The following is a 21699-nucleotide window of genomic DNA, read 5'->3' on the forward strand; positions in this document are numbered from 1 at the left end:
TCTACTCTGTTCCAAGTCTGGCCGGTCTTAAGAATGACTCAGCTTTGTTATACGCTATACTCGGCACCACGGGCTGAAGCAGCATGAGCAGCATCTCTCTGGGAATGAGAAAGCTAGAGTGACATGTTCTCCCAAGCCCATTGCGTGAGTCAGGATCCAGGGGCCGAGAGCGCTAGCTGTCCTTGTGTCCTGCCTGCAGCATCTGAGACAGAAGCTTCTGTTCTTTTCTATCCCTCCTGGGTGGCTGCCATGACAGCAGTGCTAATCTGAACAAAATGACTGTGGATCTGCTATTCCGCATTTAACGGCCTTTTCCATTCCTCCAGAAAAGCTATTTGGGGGCAGATCCGCGGGAGCTATGGTACCAGCTGAGGGGCTGCATTTTGTTGCTAGCAGGAGAATTGGGGCATGATTGTCCTCACTTACACTGTTGTAGATCAGCATTAACTCAGTGGCATCGCATCAGACTGAATGAGAGGAAAGTTGACCCATGCAGATGAGCTGTTTCTTAATGAGAGAGAGAGTGTATGTGTGTGAGGGGTGGGGGGTTGGAAGGAAGGGAAATTGGAAAGGAGAGATACTATTATGTAACCAGAACAGCAAGAGATGAGTGTCAATCTCATTTTCTTTCTCTGAGTGACCTTGGCACCAAGTGCCCTGCTCTTCGCTGACCTTGGCTCTTATGGTCTCAGGCTTGATGTGACCTTCCTGCTTTCCAGGCTTAAGCTTCTCATTCTGTCAGGGTACGTCTACACTACCCGCCGGATCGGCGGGTAGCGATCGGTTTATCGGGGATCGATATATCGCCTCTCATCTAGACATGCTATATCGATCCCCGAACGCGTGCCCGTCGACTCCGGAACTCCACCAGGGCAAGCGGCAGTAGCGGCGTCGACAGGGGGAGCTGCGGCCGTTGATCCCACGCCGTGAGGACGGGACGTAAGTCGGAATAAGATACTTCGACTTCAGCTCCACTCTTCCCGTAGCTGAAGTTGCGTATCTCTCATCGACCCCGCCCCCTAGTGCAGACCAGGCCTATGTCACCATTTCTTTCCCCTTTCCTTTTGTCCTATTTTAATGAGCAAAGCACTTATGCAAATAGGAGGAGGAAGCAAGTGCCCTGAATGGGGAATGAAATTTACCAGGCAGCAACAGAGATCGATTCTGGTCTCATTTACACTAATGTCCTAACATTGGCATCCATCGAGTTACTCCTGTTTTACACCAAACATGAGTTCAGAATCAGGCCCTTCGCCTCCCCTGACACTGTTCTTCCATGATTGGCCCTGCACCTTATCTTGGGATGGGGCAATGTGAGTCAGTCCAAGAGAAAAACCAGAGGGCCCAATTCATTACCTGACCTGCACCCATGCAAAAGGGGTGGAAAATGCTCCCAAGTCAGAGTGGTAGGTCTTTGCACTGATGTATATATACATGATGGGGAGGAGAGATAGCTCATTGGTTTGAGCATTGGCCTGCTAAACCCAGGGTTGAGAGTTCAATCCTTGAGAGGGTCATTTGGGGATTGGTCTTGCTTTGAGCAAGGGGTTGGACTGGATGATCTCTCGAGGTCCCTTCCAACCTTAATAATCTATGATTCTATGATGACACAAGGTGCAGGGCTCACCATTAGCCAACTGGAAAGGGAATTTTAAGTGGGCAGACTACAAGTACCCAGACTGGAATTGATTCAGAATATGGGATTACTCAAAGGCTTTTCTTATTCATGTGCTCTTTTAATAATCCTAACACTTGGCGTTTGATAGCACTTTATATGCTCAAAACACTGTAGAAGCATTAGCTCTTTTTATGAGCTATAAAGAAGGTCTGAAAGGTTGGGGGTTTTGTTAAGATTACACCCTCCCCCCTCCCCTTTGCCTTGCTTTCTGACCTAGGCACCATTTTTGGAGCAATTGAACAATTTAATTTAGGGGATTGATTTTAGAACTAAATAGTTACACCGGTAAAAGCCCTAGAGTGGATGCCATTATACTGGTATTGTCATAACTATAAAGGGAAGGGACCAGCCCTCCTGTATACAATACTATAAAATCCCTCCTGGCCAGAGGCACCAAAATCCTTTTACCTGTAAAGGGTTAAGAAGCTCAGGTGACCTGGCTGACACCTGACCCAAAGGACCAATAAGGGGACAAGATACTTTCAAATCTTTGGGGTGGGGGGAGAAGGCTTTTGTTTGTGCCCTTAGTTTTGGCTGTGCTCACTCTTGGGACTAAGAGGGACCGGACATCAATCCATTTTCTCCAAATCTTTCTGAACAAGTCTCTCATATTTCAAACTTGTAAGTAACAGCCAGGCAAGGCATATTAGTTTATCTTTGTTTTCTGGACTTGTGAATTTTACCTTTGCTAGAGAGAAGTTCATCCCTGTTTTGTTGTAACTTTGAACCTAAGGCTAGAGAGGTTCCTCTGGGCTCTTTGAAGCTGATTACCCTGTAAAGTTATTTTCCATCCTGATTTTACAGAGATGATTTTTACATTTTCTTTTTAATAAAATCCTTCTTTTAAGAACCTGACTGATTTTTCCATTGTCCAAAGACCCAGGGGTTTGAGTCTTTGATCACTGTAACCAATTGGTTAGGATATTATTTTCAAGCCTCCCAAGGAAAGCGGGTGAAAGAGTTTGGGGGGATATTTTGGGGGAAGAGGAACTCCAGGTGGTCCTTTCCCTGTTTCTTGTTAAATCACTTGGTGGTGGCAGCGTATCAGGTTTAAGCTAAGCTGGTAGAAATAAGCTTAGGGGGCTTTCATGCAGGTCCCAACATCTGTACCCTAGAGTTCAGAGTGGGGAAGGAACCCTGACACGCATCTTTCTACACATTTTCTGATCTACTTGCATATTTGGGTTCCAAATAAGCAATTCTAGATATGATTTTTTGATGGTTTTTATACCTGGCCTTCAGCTTCTCACAGTCAGACAAAGGGCAGGGTTTTTTTTTTCCAATTTTTAAAAAGTTCTAGCCCTCCCATTGGCTCTTTTGATCAGGTGCCCACTCCCTTTCTTTTACCTATGCAGGAAGGCTTTTTTAACCCGAGCAGAGAGATCAGGGACTCATTGGTCCATGGAGAATGAGCTCCTCTACCCCAGCTGGGGGCTGCAACCCAGTGGTCGAGGGCAGCAGGTGGGCGAGCTTGCACTAGCGCTCCTGCAGGGTCCATGGTGTGGGGTAAACAGAGAACTCCAATGTCCAGGGCTCTCAGGCCACTTGTCCATTCCACTGCAGGAGGGGATCTGGGAGCAGCCCGCAGGGGCCTGGGGCAGGAGTCTCGAAAGCAGCCGTCTTGGAGAAGGAGAGAATTTCAGCTGTGCTGGGGAAGCTGGGCTGAGCGGAGATGCTGCTGCAGATGCAGCTACTTCCCTGGGTACGATGCTGCAGCACTTTAACTATATGGTTAATACAGAGGTTGCAGCTCAGTGGAGTAAAGTGCTGCACCCGTTTTAATGATGTTAGGGGCTTTGCCAGGGTATAAGACTGAGCTGCAGCTTCATCCAGGCCACACCCCTCTAGCCCTGCTCCACCCCCTCCTCCTCCAGCCTGTCCCTCCCCCCCAACACTCCTTGTGCCTGCAGCTGCTGGGGGGAGGCAAAGTGGCACCTCTGTTGGAGGACTTTCCCAGGGTGGGGGAGGGCTTTACACCTTCCCTACAGCCCCTTTGGCCCACACTAGCCAGCATGGGAGCCAGAGCACTGTGGTGGGCTGGGGCCAGATTTCAAGAGTGTCTCTTGATGTTGGGCCCAAATATGGGATCCTGCTTTTAAGTGCGTAGCGGCTGGTTCTCTGAGGGGCTGGACACCTGCAGTGCCCACAGACTCCAGATGCAGCTGTGCATGCAGTTCCCTGCAGTCCTGTATTTCAATGCGAGAAATTGAGGTACCCAAAATTAGGCCATTGTTGTAAATTGAGGCCTTTCCGCCTTGCCCGTGAACAACAGTAGGTGGGCTAAGGCTCATTGTAAGTCACTGTTTATACTTGATCATGGCTGACCTGGTCCTGGTCGTAAGCAGAGGCCTGGCAGTGAAAGGTCCTGATTCCATTGCAGGCATCCAGAGGCAGATGGTCCCCCAGGGATGGAACAACCCTGGGGAATAGTTTACATTCACAATCTTTCCCACAGGCTGGGTAAGTCCACAGTCTCATTCACAGGGCTGAGAACCTCAGGGTTAAGTTGCACAAAGTGAAAATTACTGAAATGTGCCCCCTGCGCTGCACACTGTGCTGTGCTGCGCTGGGGAGATGTGGCTTTAAGCTGGTGTCCAAGCCCCTTCCCACTCTCAAGAAGGACAGGGCCAAAAGAAATCTGATGAGGTTCAACAAGGACAAGTGCAGAGTCCTGCACTTAGGAAGGAAGAATCCCATGCACTACTACAGACTGGGGGCTGACTGGCCAGGCAGCAGTTCTGCAGAAAGGGACGTGAGGATTACAGTGCATGAGAAGCGGGATATGAGTCAGCAGTTTGCCCTTGTTAGATTCCGGGAAGTGATTATTCCCCTCTATTTGGCACTGGTGAGGCCACACTGGGAGTATTGTGTCCAATTTTGGGCCCCACACTACAGAAAGGATATGGACAAATTGGAGAGTCCAGTGGAAGAAAACAAAAGTGGTTTGGTTTTTTTTGTTTTTTTGGAGGGGGGTGGGGAGGCTGGAGTACATGACCTATGAGGAGAGGCCGAGGGACCTGGGCTTAGACTAAATAGTCTGCAGAACAGAAGAGTCGGGGGGATTTGATAGCAGCCTTCATCTACCTGAAGGGGAGTTCCAAAGAGGATGGAGCTCAGCTGTTCTCAGTGGTAGCAGATGACAGAACAAGGAGCAATGATCTCAAGTTACAGTGGGGAAGATCTGGGTTGGATATTAGGAAACACTATCTAACTAGGAGGGTGGTGAAGCACTGAAATGGGTTACCTAGGAGGTTTCTAAGGCCCAGCTTGACAAAGCCCTGGAGAAGAGGAAAAACTGAACCACACACCCAGGGAACGAAAGGTCTTTACTCTTCACTAGGGAAATGACCATCGCCTGGGGGGGGCAATCACAGAGGAATAGGCAACATCTAAGGCTACATCTATACTACCCGCCCGGGTCGGCAGGTAGCGTTCGACTTCTCGGAGTTCGATATATCGCGTCTCATCTCATATATCGAATTCCGAACGCGCTCCCGTCGACTCCGGAACTCCACCACCGCGAACGGCGGTAGCGGAGTCGACGGGGGAGCCGCGACTTCGATCCCGCGGCGTCTGGACGGGTGAGTAGTTCGAACTAAGGTAGTTCGAGTGTAGCTGAACTTGCGTACCTTAGTTCGACCCCCCCCCCAGTGTAGACCAGGCCTTAGAGTGACAAGTTGCTGAGGAAAAAGTACATGCAGCTGTGGAGTTGGGAGTCAACCCTAATCAGCACGATCATCCCAACAGTCCCCACCAGGGCACAGAAATAAATGGCAAAGAAGAACACAGAGAGGATGTTTTGCAGCTTTGCGCTGTCTGTCGGTCTGTCCCCTGGAAAATGAAGCCAGTCACTGTGGTGTAGTTCCCTGGAGCCATTTATCCTGTCATGTGCTCTGTGCCAAAGAAGAGGCAGAGGAGGGTAGGGCACAGAAGCAATGGGTATCACAAAAAATAAATCTGATGTCCTGTGCAGACTCGTGTTATCTTAAGAGATAACTAAAAGGAAATTTAATGTAGTCATCAATTCCAAAGCCTCTGCTGGGCACAATCCAAAGTGGATGCAGCGCCCAGGGGGAAAATTTTTCTGAAAATCCAGCTTTGTTGGTTATCCAAGAGTTCAGAGTATGGGCTGTACAGCTTGTGCTGAAGCCCACGGTCTGTAGCAAGTTCACAACTAGAAATCAGTGCCCCTCTGTCCATTGCAGTGCAGGCAGGCAGGTGGGGGCAGAGGGGTACAAACACTGCTTGGATCAATGCTCTCCGTCCTAACTCAGGCTTCCTTTGGTTTCCTTCATTTCCCCCCCAATCCTGGTAGCTTAGTCTGGGTAGTTTCTCAGGCAGCAGGAATTCTCCATGGCCTTTCAGGACCACTGGGAGTCTCTGTTTCCTGGTGTCCTCATATCAGGCCTGTAAGGGAAAGGTGAGTGTGGCAGTGACTTCACAAAGGCCTTTGGCAGGAACTCAGCCTATTGGGCAAAGATGATGAGGCGTCTGCGACCTCACAGAGCTCCCTTGACAACAGCCAGGCAGGACAGGCATGCGGGGCAGGGGGAACCTCGGAGAGCCCTGTAGCCTTGCTGCAGCAAGCCCCCATCTCGCAGTCTCTCTGTGAGGACCAAGAGAGGATTGGTGTGGAGGAGATTATTTGGGGGTGTTTTCATTTCTCTGTGGATTTTGTAGAAAGAAATCGTCATCTGTGTAGAAGGTAAGAAAATATGGGGTTTGGATTCGGGTTCCAGCGTATCCATCAATGGCTGGGCCAAAGGGCTCCCCTCGGTCGCTCCCTCCTCCTCCTTGGAACTGTCGCTGATGTAGCGCTTTCTCCGTGGATGGTCAAAGACCCTCGGGGCTGAAACAAAGTCCAAAGTTCTCATGGGGGTGGTGAAGGAGTCCAGGTTTCCTCTCAGCAGCCTTTCCACGATTTCTAAAACACGTGTCCTTGGTAAGAGATGTCCTCCTCTGTCCAGCACTGGGACTTATGGGTTAATGGTGCTGCACTCTGATTGGCAGAGGGCCTTGGGAGGAGATCTTAGTGGGGTTATACGGCCTACTTCCGGATGGGTCACCCTGCCCCGGAACTCACCCTGAGTGGTCATATCTCCTCTCAGGTGGTCCTTTTGGGAAGAAGAACCATCCTGATTGGTAGAGGGTGGTGGGAGGAGTTTTTGGAGGGCTCTGTGTGTGTGTGTGCGTGTGTGCGTGTGTGTGTGTGTGTGTGTGTGTGACGTGACACACCTTGCTTCCGGTCATGTGGCAGCCTTGACCCCGGAAGTAGTTCTAAAGGGCAAGGGACAAATGGAAGACAGATTTCAAAACACCCTATGGACATTTTAACTGTCTGGTATGCTATTTGAGCTAATTAATGGTTCCCCTGACCTTGCAACACTTCATCAGGGATGTATCTGTTCAGGTGACATACTTCTCTTTTTGGAGAACCCAGAGCAGCACACACACCACATCCGAACCTGGAGAGGTTTCGGCAGCATGGTCTCAACACAGAATTGGAGAAGCATACCTCCAGCCAACTCTCCACGGAGTTTTTGGGGTACATCCTCTCCCCAGAAGGTGCTACAATTGAGACAAATGTGGTGGAAGCCATTCATAAATGGGACAAAGTTTGAAGTCCTCAAGAAGTGTAGCGCTTCCTAGACTTCACTCATCCTGCGAAATCGAGATGTGCTGGCTCTCAGTGATGCTTAGATGGAAAACCACGCACCCCACACAGAGGTTGGAACCACTCATTCCCAGGTTGTCCTGAGGAGCCATGATTTCTCCAGGAGCTGGGTAAAGGGCACCGGGATCAGTCTGTCAAAGGTAGGGGAGGATCGTGTGAGGAGAGGGTCTAAGATAGGAGGAGCATGGGCTAGGATCTGTATTTGGGCTTGGCAGGGATCAAAAGAAGGGAGAGGACTGTTAGAGGGCAATGCGAGGTGCGAGGGAGGTCGGAGATGGGGGCAGCGCCTGAAAAGTTCATCTGCTTTAGATCAACTGTGCCAGAGAATCACTGGTTGAAGTGACTGAAAGCTCTGACCTGGGGCTGGCCAAAATTCTCCTCCTCAGATGGGAATATCCCAAAAGTTTGCAGAAGCTCAGCCTCTGAGGTGAACGTTGTGGCCCTAACCTCTCTCTGCTCTGTACCTCACAGGATTCCAGCCGGCTGTTCCAATCCAGGAGGAAAACTGTGCCACCGAAGTCTCTCAGCACCTGAGGAGTGAAGTGCCACTTAAACCCACTGTGATGCACAGACCTTGCCCTGGCTGTCTGCACAGGGCTGAATTTCACCCCTTCAGAGTGTAAGGAAATAATTGGCTGAAGGCCTTTTTCTTTTTGGACAGCTGTCTAGTGGGAAAGAACCATGGGGATTTGTAACCTGTTTCGCTCCCACGGCTGGTGCTTCAATGACGCAGAGAAGTGCTGATGCATTGGTTGATTTCCCCACCTTTTAATCTACTCTCTTCTTCTCTTTTAACAGGTATTCTAAGGGCCCACCGTGCATCATATGGGCATTCTTGGGGGTGCAGATTGCATCAGACCTGCACCTGAATAAATATTAGGGAATGAAAGTTCTTCAGCCAAATTCTCAGAAACCTTCCTCTTCCATGTAGGATCAGGATTTTGTTTTGAATTGATTTTTTTTTAACAAAGTGCTGAGCAGATGCTACCCTGTAAGAAGAGGAAACAGAAGCAAAAACTGAAAGACTGTTACTAAAACCAATGAACAGCTGCAGAGAGTGGAGACCCGGCAGAGCAAACAAATGAATACTGTGAGTAAATAACCTGAAAGCAAATGGGGAAGAAAACCTCATCTGGGTAATTGTGGCTCTTGGGATAAAAATCAGGTTCCTGGTATGTAGCCTGGCTGAGATCATCCCTTTTCCCTGGATCCCAGACCTGGGATTCAAATGTCATTCTCTGTGTGGTGTCCTTATTCTATTCGTAGGAAAAGGCTCCGCAAAGGAGGTGTAAGGATCCGGGACTCTAGTGTCTGCCAGAAGCTTCAGCCACCTTCACAGGTAGAAGTCACTGTCTTTCCTACAATGCCACTAGTGCTCTTCCTGCTCTCCAGATGTGCTCCCTCCAGCAGGACAGAGACACCCCTTAACTCCCTGAGTCCTGATTTCCTGCCATTCAAGGGGCTGAGGGTTTGCATTGCCCCCACCCCCACCATCAGAGACTTTTCCTATGGGAATCTCCCCAGAGCAGTGGAGAAATCTGTTCTTCCATTAAAACCAGTCTGCTCAGTCAATCCACCCACACTGACCTCATCTCATGCTTTGTTTATCCGAGATTAGTGGTATCTTTGGAAAAGCCTTAGCATGTCGGGGTGTCAGGTGGAGCAGGGGATGCAGGAGCACCAGTAGACTCTCCTGAAGAACACCACCCTGTCTTCTCTGATCAGGTTAGAGCTCGCCGTTCATTGCGGAGGTGAAGACTGGATGGGAGCTGCTGGATTGACCTTGATGTGCCATGTCCTTGTGTAGATGAAGGACCTACATCTCAGGGATGGCCAGCAGCAGATGTAACACATGTGTCCAGGAATGGGCTAAATAACCTACATTGAGAGGTAAGTAAAATTGTGGCCACATGTAGACATCACAGGAATTGACCCAGGGTCCTTCAGCACAAGCCCCTCTCACTCACTGTCAACAAATCCAGCTCCACCCACTAGACCTCACCCCATTCCAGAGCCCCAGAACCAAGGAGCCGTGATTCTCAGACCCGGGCCTCACATCACAAGGCCAAACTTCCTCCCGTTATGGGCGCTGTAGAAGGGACCATTGGCAAAAAAACCCTCTTCATTCCCCCTGTCAGAGACTGCGTCAACAGGTGACAAGTGAATGAGCTGAGATCTCCCCTGTGGGAATCCGAGGCTCTGCACATTTGGGGTTTCACAGGGAGGAGATTTTCCATCTCTAACAAAGGGTTTCTGTTCCCCCAGATCTCAGCCGCTCAGCAGAATGCGGGAGAGCCGAGTGCTGATGGGCTAGAGGGGTCCCAGGAGTCGCTGTGCAGCAGGGGGAGGGTGTGCAGTCACTATGGGCCACACCCTGTGCTCCAAACAACCCAGGCTGTTTCCCTGGATTACAAAGGAGACTTTGGCTTGGGGAATTGGTGCTGGTGCCTGTGTCCAGAGCTGGAAGGTTTTCCTGAGGCTACTCAATGGTCCATGAAGCGCCATGCAAGCAAGGGGAGAATGGACATTAGAGAGCAAGGGTGGGACCTCTGTGGGGCTGCTGCAGTCAAACATTCACAGCCAGAAGAGAGACGATGGGAAACGCGCTTCGATGGCTGGCCACAGCCGCAGCAGCTGTCTCAGAAAGCTCTGCTCATGCTCTAGCCAACAGAGGCAGGACAAAGAGCCACACAGTGAGAGCCTGGGTTGCAATTAGCAAGTCACATTTTTTTCAGTGGATTATGCTGCCCTGACCGTCTATTTCCTGCAATGTGCACATCCAGCCTCCCTGGCTGACCTCAAGAGGAGTTAGGTTCTCCGTGCCCACAGGACAGGGCTGGCCTTACCATGAGGCGAACTGAGGTGGCTGACTGTGGGAGGGCACCACTAGGACCTAGAGTGTAGAAAATTGTGTCTGGTGCTGGTGCATATGTTTTCTCTCTGCTCGAGACACACAGAGATGGTGGAGTGCTGTGCTGGAGGAAGGCGAGCACAAGAGACATAACAGGCAGACAGGATTAAAGAGGAGAAGAAATAACAGAAAGCAACAGGAGCTGCAGGGAGAGAGAGGAGGAGGAGCCTCTTATGTACCTCTCGATCACCCCCAGGAGTCTGGACTGATTAACACCAGCTTGTCAGGGAGCTTCCTGTTTCCTGCTGCTTCCCTGAACCCGCTTGAGGAGAACAGGCAGTCAACTGAAGTAGTAGGAGCCGAGTAGGCCCTTAAGACACTGATATCTTCCCTCACTCAGACCCTGCTACCAGCCCGCTTATTTGTCCCCTTCAACGGAGTGTTGAGAGCCACTCTAGCTGGCACAGAACAGCAGTCATGAGTGAAAGAAGAAAACGCCCCTCTGGGGCACCATTCAGAAAAGGAAAGAAAGCAAAGGAAGCTTTTCTGTCTAAGCAGGAAGGAGCTCTCGTGAGATACAGAGACACGAATGTTCACGGTGAGCCTTCCGGCCCCAGTGAGGATGTGAGTGGTGAGGAGATGCCTGATCTTCCAGTTAGTCAGAGTGCAGGTGACCTGACAGCTACTGCAGCATCCATATCTCCAACTCAAATGGATGTAACCATGCACATTCCTGAAGAAAAGTGTAGCTCAGAGAAGAGTTTGGTGGAGGTGCAAGAAACAGCTGCTGCTGAGTTTAGTTCCTTAAGTCTAAATGATCCAGGACTGTGGACCCACTTGAGCAGTAGCCCGAGGGACTTCCTTGTATTGCCTGGGCCACAGCAAGTGAAAAACTTCATGTTCCCCAAAGACAATGAAAATAGAAGTTTCCATCCAACACATTCCTGGTGTGAAATCCCCAATGGTGACAAAGTGGAGAGGCCACGGCTTATGTACTCAAAAACCCAGAATGCTGCATACTATTTTTGTTGCAAACTCTTTCAGTCTAATGTTCCAGCCACATTGCGTTCTACAGAAACAAAGGACTGGAAACATCTGGCTAGAAATGGGGCATGCCATGAGAAGGCAGCAAATCACCACAGAGCATTCCATAGGCGGAAAGAGCTTGAGATGAGCCTAAGGTTAAAGTCCACCATAGATGATGAGCATCAAGAGAAGATTGCATCAGAGTTCTGAAAAGGCTCTTTGCCATTGTGAGAGGGCTTGCTACCCAAAACCCAGCACTGCATGGCACTTCAGATCAGCTGCAGGATCCAAACAGTGGAAACTTCTGCATAGAACATCCTCACCACACAAGTTCCCCAACCCACCACTCTTTCTTTAATCATAATAATAATTCATAATAAATAAATGACTATTCATCAAAAGAAAGAAATAACGTTCGTACATCTCCTGCTTTCTTTGTATGTGTCAGTCTTCCTTAGATCATAGGGGCTTTGTATCAGGGAGTGTCCTTACTTTCTCTGTCTTGTAAAGCGCACACTAGTGACACTGACCAGATAAATAATGGAGACATCACACACACACACACACAAATAACCAAGCCCTTTGTCATGAAGACTGTTCTCCTCAGTAAAGCAAGCTATAAATAGTAGGAAATGCACAGAGGACTAAAAGGCTGCAAAGTGAAGCACTCTCAATTTAGGAAATGCCAGAATGAGCATTGCCTGTGCAACGTTAACTCTGCAAGAAATGAGGCAGGGATCCTATAGGCAATAGACTCCTTCAATACACAGCCCCAGAGCAGAAAACCCTGTGCGCTGAATAAGGAAGGGGTCCCATGGAAAAAAAATACTATTGGGATCATGTCATTAAAGTCTGCATCATCCTGCAAATGCACAAGAGGACTGAATTGAGGGTGCCAGGGCAACACTTCTTTGGACATTTGCTAACCTGAGAATGCTTCACTTTGTAACCTTTTCATCCTGTTTAAAAACCTTCACTTTGTATTTCCTAATGATTTTATTGGTGAAAGCAAATGTGAGTAACGTTAAATGAAGGGTTTTTTTGTTTGTTAATTTCCTTTGTTTTTTTTAATAGAAAGACAATCTTTTATCTCTGTGCTGTGTAACGGGGTGACCCCCGGCTCCAGTCTGGAAGTTGTTGGAAAAGGCCTGCAGAGGGCTGGGGCTGGGCAAGGTGAAACCCTGGCTGATTGGGGGAAGTGGCTGCAGCTTGGGCCACGCCCCAAACTGAGCAACAGGGCCTTATAAGAAGGCCAGGGAAGGCGGAAGGATCAGTCTCTCTCTGTCTGTTGAGGGAGAAGGGCCTGGCTGCAGGGAGCTAGAGAGAGGATACCTGAGTGGAGCAGGGCTGGGGAAAGGCAGAGTAACTGGGGAGCTCCAGCCTGGAAAGCTCCAAGCTGCGGCCTAGCAGAAGGTCAAAGGGTCCTGGGGGTTGCAGAGGGCAGCCCTGGGTAGGCCAAGGCAGCAGGTCCAAACCCTCCTTGCCAGTGCTGAGTGGCTGATACTGCAGTCTGCCCCAGGGCGTGGGGGCTAGACGATGACTGGCAGGAGCCTGATTCTGAGGCGAGGTGGGGATAGTGGGTGGGGGTTCATCGGGGAGGGGAGACCCTGAGACTGAGGGGGCAGCACCCCTGCTAAAGGGGCACCGGGTCCAGGGAGGGGCATGGGGGCCAGAGGACAGGCGGATCACTGGCTTGCAGAGGGTGCTTCGGAGCTAGAACGAGCTAATTCCCAGAAGTCACCAGCAGGAGGCACTGTGGGGGTGAGTCCGCACCTCTACAAGCTGTTTACACTATGACGCTCTTATTCATGCGTTGGTTCAGTCTATATTTTATTGCCATTGTTATCTTGGTGAAAATCCCCGTTTCACCACTCAGTGCTGTGTTGATCAGAGTATTGAAAGTCATTAAATTAAACTGCATTAAAACAAAACTCATTTTATGCAACTTCAGGGTCAGTGAAAGTTCTCAGCTATAACCCTGAATGTGCAAGAAGCAGATAAACAATATCCAAGAAAAGGAGCTGGAATTTTTCATCTTGTTTTCACCTAGGCCTTTCTGAGGACAGTAGCAAACACCTGCCCTTTGCGAAGGAACACAGCACCGTACCGCAGCACAAACCCCACTGAGCACAGCAGGGGCTGTCTTGGTTATCCAGCTCTGGCCCTGTTTCATTACAAACTTCCTGTCTGTGATGATGTTCTGGTAACAAGGGGGCAACCAGTTGTCAAAGGTAGCTGTTGCCATGGCAGCCAGGGTGCTAGTCATTCTCCCCAAGTATGAAAATGAACCGGAGGGAAGGAGTGCTGAGTGGTGAGTTATCTCTGATGTCACAGTGCTACTGCTCAGGCAGCACCAGTGGGCAGCAAATGTGTGGTGTGTATGTGTGATTGGGGGTGGGGGGAGGCTTTCCCAGTTTTCCTGTTTTCACACATTTCCTAAAGAAGCCAACAACATAACTACCCAGAATACACATTAATGATGATTCCACCCACATGATAATTAGTCGCTGAAATTTGATTCAAATCCCGCATGGCATATTTAGAAACAAGGGTTCCAAAAAAGGAGAGGCCACGTAAAACAGAAAATGTTGATGCTCTGGTGTATTTGGGGTTGTGTTAAAATTGAATACTGTGACTTTAAATTTTGGGCAGGGTTCCTGGGCGTGCTTGCATGCGAGGGAGCTCGGTAGGGCAGCACACAATTGGGGCGTACCAGCAGGTACCCAGTGAGTCAACAGGTACCCAGTGAGTTGTGCCTCTCTGTTATAGGCAGTAGCCTGCGTTCTCTCCCTCTGAGTTTTGGGTTCTTACGTGTTATTGTTCTGGCTCCTAAGAAACAAATTAGCGAGACTTTGCGAACGTCCAGCAAGAGTATTTTATATATTCTCTAACTTGTCTGCTTGTGTGCCACAAAACATGAAAGGTGCAATCTCATCCAAAACAAAATAAACGTATGAAGCCAAATGTCCTTTTGAAACAAAAAAATGGAATTCTGGTAAGGTTGATCTTAATGAAGCACTTCAGTTTTCCTTCCCCTTTCACAGGGAGGAACCTAAATTAAGTCTCCCTACAACCATGATTGGAATAGTGAAGCAAAGCCTCACTAGAAGCCAAGCAGCTCGGAAAGAATGGGATGATCACAATATAGTAGAACCCTGTTTATCTGACCCGCCATTATCCGGTTCTCCGTATTAACCCCAAAACCAGCGCACACAGGTCCAGAAGTGGGCAATCTTTCCTATGGTCCCTAGATGGCGCTGCAGACTGGCACTTTCCCATTCATCCCATTATCTGACGTTTTGGTTAACCACTCTGGCCCTGGTCCCAATTCGATGGGATAAAGGGGGTTCCTCTCTCCTTGTGAGCGATCGTTTGATGCAGGTGATCTGCTCCTGGTGTTATTCCTCATGGAAAAGTGCAAATTGCAAAACTGATGGGAGGGGCCTTCTGAGGTGGTAGGGAAGGGTCACCTGCAATGTACACAGGCCCCACAGCAGGGACGCACCTCGGACTGTGCATATAAACAGGTTAAAAGTGCATCACAACAGTGAAGCCATTGTCAAGATGATATTCTGTGCAGAGGACTGTAAGACAGCCCCTGTTCCTGATCTGAGGCCTGAATGCCATAGGGATATCCCATTCGAGAGCATTGAGGTGTGTGAAGAGGTCACGTTAAGTGAAAAGACAGTGGTCATGGCTCACAAAAGTTGCCTAAGATGAACACTGTGGGATCACAACCTGCACCCAGCAAAGCATCCCACAGAACTAGTACATTCGGCAGCAAGTTGTGACAAAGTTCCTCCTCTACCTTGGTGGGTCCTGCGCTTATTGGCAGATTTGCTCACCTCAGTGATCTTCCCCACAGTCTGGGTCAACCCCTCCTGTGTCTGATCAGGAGTTGGGAGGTTTGGGGGGAACCTGGGCCCGCCCTCTACTCCGGGTTCCAGCCCAGGGCCCTGTGGATTGCAGCTGTCTAGAGTGTCCTGGAACAGCTGCATGACAGCTACAACTCCCTCGGTTACTTCCCCATGGCCTCCTCCAACACCTTCTTTATCCTCACCACAGGACCTTCCTCCTGGTGTCTGATAACGCTTGTACTCCTTAGTCCTCCAGCAGCACAACCTCTCCCTCTCAGCTCCTTGCACCTCTTGCTCCCAGCTCCTCACGCGCACTTCCTCTCCTCTGGCTCCCCCTCCCTGACTGGAGTGAGCTCCTTTTTAAACCCAGGTGCCCTGATTAGCCTGCCTTGATTGGCTGCAGGTGTTCTAATCAGCCTGTCTGCCTTAATTGGTTCTAGCAGATTCCTAATTACTTTAGTGCAGCCCCTGCTCTGGTCACTCAGGGAACAGAAAACTACTCATCCAGTGACCAGTATATTTGCCCTCTACCAGACTCCTGTAGCCCACTGGCCTGGGTCTGTCACAAAGTTCATAAGGAGATGACAAGCCTGCTGTACAGGGAATAATTAAAGAGTCAAACAGTCCCTGGATTGAGGAGGTTGTTTTGCTGATGTTTACAGGGAGCTTCTCCCGAGTGTGGGGGGCAGAATGGGAGGAAGCACCAAGGGGCTTGTTTGAAGATTTAACAAGGGAGTGATGGTGGTTAGCATCATGGGCCATGTAACTGTGAACACTGTGTGCCCTTAGCCCAGGGATGGGCAAACTGCCCCATCTGCAGGCACTGCCCCTGGAGCTCCCATTGGTTGTGGTTCCCAGCCAATGGGAGTTGCAGGGGCGGTGCTTGGGGCACGGGCAGTGTGTGGAGCTCCTGGCTTTCCCTATGCATAGAAGCCGGATTGGGGATGTGCTGCTGCTTCTGCGAGCCACACGGAGACATGGCACTCGCGTTTTTGTGGCTCTTCTCTGGACTCTCTGCAATTGGTCCACATCTTTCCTGAAAAGTGGTGCCCAGAACTGGACACAAGACTCCAGATGAGGCCTAATCAGCATGGAGTAGAGCAGAAGAATCACTTCTTGTGTCTTGCTTACAACACTCCTTCTCTTACCTCCATATTACAAGTGGCAAACAGAGGCAAAGGAAGACTAAACCCAGGTGTTTTAAAGGTATTTAGGCCACATAAATCCCATTGATTTCAATGGGAATTAGGAACTGAAATCCCTCTAAAAAATCGGGCCCAAAGTGATTTGCTCAAGATCACAAAGGAAGTCTGCAGTGGGGGCGGAATTTAAACTCAGACCCCTCAAGTCTTAGGCGAGTGCAATAACCTCAGGCATCCTTCCTTTCTCATGTGCATGTCTAATGACGTGTTTCTGTCTATCTAACCCCAGACATAACCATGCCTGTGTCTATCTATCCCCATAGCAAAACATCCATCTGGCTAGTGTCTACCTCTCTGTCCCCGAACAGAACCATCTGTCTGACTATCTATCTATAAAAACACCTCTCCATGTGCACCTCCCTTTATTTAATTGTACAGTGATTTGGGGGGGGGAGGGGGCTGTGGGAACTGAGATAATAGAAGTGACAAATGGAAATAATTACAGTCTGAGTATCTCCTCTTTATATCATCTGCTAAGTTAACCAACGTAGTTCAAAAGGTAGTGGAACAAGCAGGGGGAGATGCCTATATTGCAGAAATCATATATCAGTGCATAAAGGAGAAGCTGTAACACAGTTACTGGACACTGTTTTTCAAGGGAAATGGCGCCTTCCTTCATTATCGGGCTCAAGTTCCATTTCCATATTGTTTTCTCCTGTAAATCACATGATGATAGAAATTTCTGCACAATGACTTAATGAGCGAGAACTAGCTCATATCTACACTCCAGTACTGATCAGAAAAAACAGTCCCCATATTTACATACAGCGAGGAATAGTTTTCTGGTGTATTGTCCTCCTCAGGGCGACCTTCACCTCCTTGTTCCTCAAACTGTAGATCAGGGGGTTTATCATGGGGATCACAAGGGTATCGGACACGGGCACCATTTTCTCCCAGTCCACTGAGCTGCCAGATGAGGGTCGTAAATATGTAAAGATCAGGGTCCCATATAAGAAGGAAATGACAGTCAGGTAGGAGGCGCAGGTGGAGAAGGCTTTGTGCCTTCCTGCCATGGAGCGGATCCTCAGGATGGCAAAGATGATGTAAATGAAGGAGATGAGGATGGTGAAAACAGTGCCTATTGTTTCTATGGCTGCAAAGATGAAATGCACTTGCTTATTGATGTGAAAGTCAGAGCAGGAGATTTCTTGGAGTGGGCGAATATCGCAGAAGAAATGATCGAGGACACTGGAGTGGCCGAAGGACAGACTGAATTCAGTACACGTATGCACAGTGGCATTGACACAGGCCCATAGGGAAGATCCAGCCGCCAGCTGGAAGCAGACTCTCTTGGACATGATGACATAATAAAGCAATGGGTTGCAGATGGCCACAAAGCGATCATAGGCCGTCACAGCCAGGAGGCAAAGCTCATTGCTGGCACAGGAGAAGAGGAAAAACTAAATCACACACCCAGGGAAAGAAATGTCTTTACTCATCACTAGGGAACTGAGCATCGCCTTGGGGGCAATCACAGAGAAGGAGACAACATCTAAGAGTGACAAGTTGCTGAGGAAAAAGTACATGGAGCTGTGGAGTTGGGAGTCAACGCTAATCAGCACAATCATCCAGGCATTCCCCACCAGCATGCAGAAATAAATGGCAAAGAAGAACACAAAGAGGATGTTTTGCAGCTTTAGACTGTCAGTTATTCCCCAGAAAATGAAGCCAGTCACTCTGGTGCAGTTTCCGGGAGTCATTTCTCCTGTCACTGTGCTCTGTGTCAAAGAAGAGGCAGAGAAGGGGATAGAAGCAATGGGTACCACAACAATACATCTGATGTACAGTGAAGCCAAACGGCAAAAATTAAGATGTCTGTACACTAATGCGAGGAGCCTAGGTAACAAAATGGAGGAACTAGAGCTACTGGTGCAGAAAATGAAACCGGATATTATAGGGATAACAGAAACATGGTGGAATAGTAGTCATGACTGGAGTACAGGTATTGAAGACTATGTGCTGTTTAGGAAAGACAGAGATAAAGGCAAAGAAGGTGGTGGAGTAGCATTGTATATCAATGATGAAGTTAACTGTAAAGAAATAAGAAGTGATAGAATGGATAAGACAGAGTCTGTCTGGGCAAAAATCACATTGGGAAAGAAAGCTGCTAGAGCCTCCCCTGAGATAGTGCTTGGGGTGTGCTACAGAGTGACAGAATCTGATTTGGATAGGGATAGAGACCTCCTTAATGTTTTTAATGAAGTAAACACTAATGGGGATTGTGTGATCATGGGAGACTTTAACTTCCCAGATATAGACTGGAGGACAAGTGCTAGTAATAATAATAGGGCTCAGATTTTTCTGGATGTGATAGCCAATGGATTTCTTCACCAAGTAGTTGAAAAACCAACAAGAGGGGATGCCATTTTAGATTTGGTTTTGTTGAGTAGTGAGGACCTCATAGAAGAAATGGTTGTAGGGGACAACCTTGCTTCGAGTGATCATGAGCTAATTCTGTTCAAACTAAATGGAAGGATAAACAAAAATAGATCTGGGACTAGGGTTTTTGATTTCAAAAGGGCTAACTTTAAAGAATTAAGGAAATTAGTTAGGGAAGTGGATTGGACTGAAGAACTTGTGGATCTAAAGGTGGAGGAGGCCTGGAATTACTTCAAGTCAAAGTTGCAGAAACTATCAGAAGCCTGCATCTCAAGAAAGGGGAAAAAATCATAGGCAGGAGTTGTAGACCAAGCTGGATGAGCAAGCATCTCAGAGAGGTGATTAAGAAACAGCAGAAAGCCTACAAGAATTGGAAGATGGGTGGGATTACCAAGGAAAGCTACTTTATTGAGGTCAGAACATGAAGTGAGAAAGGCTAAAAGCCATGTAGAGTTGGACCTTGCAAAGGGAATTAAAACCAATAGTAAAAGGTTCTATAGCCATATAAATAAGAAGAAAACAAAGAAAGAAGAAGTGGGACCGCTAAACACTGAGGATGGAATGGAGGTTAAAGATAATCTAGGCATGGCCTAATATCTAAATAAATACTGTGCCTCAGTCTTTAATAAGACTAATGAGTAGCTTAGGGATAATGGAAGGATGACAAATGGGAATGAGGATATGGAGGTAGATATTACCACATCCGAGGTAGAAGCCAAACTCGAACAGCTTAATGGGACAAAATCAGAGGGCCCAGATAATCTTCATCCAAGAATATTAAAGGAACTGGCACATGAAATTGCAAGCCCATTAGCAAGAATTTTTAATGAATCAGTAAACTCAGGGGTTGTACTGTACGACTGGAGAATTGCTAACATAGTTCCTATTTTTAAGAAAGGGAAAAAAAGTGATCCGAGTAACTATAGGCCTGTTAGTTTGCCATCTGTAGTAAGTAAGGTCTTGGAAAAAATTTTGAAGGAGAAAGTAGTTAAGGACATTGAGGTCAATGGTAATTGGGACAAAATACAACATGGTTTTACAAAAGGTAGATTGTGCCAAACCAACCTGATCTCCTTCTTTGAGAAGGTAACAGATTTTTTAGCCAAAGGAAACGCAGTGGATCTAATTTACCTCGATTTCAGTAGGGCATTTGATACGGTTCCACATGGGGAATTATTAGTTAAATTGGAAAAGATGGGGATCAATATGAAAATTGAAAGGTGGATAAGGAACTGGTTAAAGGGGAGACTACAACGGGTCGTACTGAAAGGTGAACTGTCAGGCTGGAAGGAGGTTACTAGTGGAGTTCCTCAGGGATCAGTTTTGGGGCCAATCTTATTTAACCTTTTTATTACTGACCTTGGCACAAAAAGCGGGAATGTGCTAATAAAGTTTGCGGATGACACAAAGCTGGGAGGTATTGCTAACACAGAGAAGGACCGGGATATCATACAGGACTATCTGGATGATCTTGTAAACTGGAGTAATAGTAATAGGATGAAATTTAATAGTGAAAAGTGCAAGGTCATGCATTTAGAGATTAATAACAAGAATTTTAGTTATAAATTGGGGACGCATCAGTTAGAAGTAACAGAGGAGGAGAAGGACCTTGGAGTATTGGTTGATCAGAGGATGACTATGAGCCGCCGATGTGATATGGCCGTTAAACAAGCCAATGCGGTTTTAGGATGCATCAGATGAGGTATTTCCAGCAAAGATAAGGAGGTGTTAGTACCGTTATATAAGGCACTGATGAGACCTCATCTGGAATACTGTGTGCAGTTCTGGTCTCCCATGTTTAAGAAGGATGAATTCAAACTGGAACAGGTTCAGAGACGGGCTACTAGGATGATCCGAGGAATGGAAAACCTGTCTTATGAAAGGAGACTGAAAGAGCTTGGCTTGTTTAGCCTAACGAAAAGAAGGTTGAGGGGGGATATGATTGCTCTTTATAAATATATCAGAGGGATTAATATTAGGGAGGGAGAGGAATTATTTAAGCTTAGTAACAATGTGGACACAAGAACAAATGGATATAAACTGGACACTAGGAAGTTTAGACTTGAAATTAGACAAAGGTTTCTAACCATTAGAGGAGTGAAGTTCTGGAACAGCCTTCCAAGGGGAGTATTGGGGGCAAAAGACATATCTGGCTTTAAGACTAAGCTTGATAAGTTTATGGAGGGAATGGTATGATGGGATAGCCTAATTTTGGCAATTAATTTGGCAATTGATCTTTGCCTGATTATCAGCAGGTAAGTATGCCCAGTGGTCTGTGATGGGATGTTAGATGGGTTGGGATCTGAGTTACTACAGAGAATTCTTTCCTGGATGCTGGCTGGTGAGTCTTGCCCACATGCTCAGGGTTTAACTGATTGCCATATTTGGGGTCGGGAAGGAATTTTCCTCCAGAGCAGATTGGCAGAGGCCCTGGAGGTTTTTCGCCTTCCTCTGCAGCATGAGGCACTTGCTGGAGGATTCTCTGCAGCTTGAGGTCTTCAAACCACAATTTGAGGGTTTGTTATAGAAGTGGATGGGTGAGATTCTGTGGCCTGCATTGTGCAGGAGGTCAGTCTAGATGATCATAATGGTCCCTTCTGACCTTAAAGTCTATGAATCTATGAGACTCGTGTTATCTCTTAAGAGATGCTGAAACAATGGAAATTCAATTTAGTCATAGATTTCCAAAGCCCAAAGGAACCATTTTGATTATCTAGACCAGTGGGTGTTTTCCTCATTTGCATATGATTCAAACATTTTGAATGGTGGTGGAAATTGTTAACACAATCTGTGGACCCCTAGGAGTCCACGGACCACAGGTTGAAAAGCAGTGTTCTATGGTAACAATAACCTTTGGAGGACCCCTTAGATATAGTCTGTGGATCCCAAGGTGTTCGCAGACGATAAATTCAACCCCCCCATCTAGTCTAATTGCTTGTATAACACAGGTCATAATTTTTTTCCAATATTTTTCATTGTAAAGTAGAGCATATCTTTTAAAAAATCATCCAATCTTGAATTAAAAATTGTCC

General features: G+C 47.7%; 1 long non-coding RNA gene and 1 pseudogene across 1 annotated transcript; one reads left to right on the forward strand and one right to left on the reverse strand.

Annotated features, from left to right (window-relative positions):
- Positions 1–6267: 6267 nt before the first annotated feature.
- Positions 6268–10190, forward strand: LOC123352087. Its single transcript, XR_006574104.1, has 6 exons — positions 6268–6383; positions 7089–7971; positions 8151–8442; positions 8619–8691; positions 9078–9242; positions 9618–10190. It is a non-coding gene; the product is annotated as an uncharacterized LOC123352087 (long non-coding RNA).
- Positions 10191–17046: 6856 nt separating this feature from the next.
- Positions 17047–17988, reverse strand: LOC123351485 (annotated as a pseudogene).
- Between the last annotated feature and the right edge of the window lie 3711 nt (positions 17989–21699).

Source organism: Mauremys mutica, chromosome 17 (assembly GCF_020497125.1).
Source record: "Mauremys mutica isolate MM-2020 ecotype Southern chromosome 17, ASM2049712v1, whole genome shotgun sequence".
Taxonomy (NCBI): Eukaryota; Metazoa; Chordata; order Testudines; family Geoemydidae; genus Mauremys; species Mauremys mutica.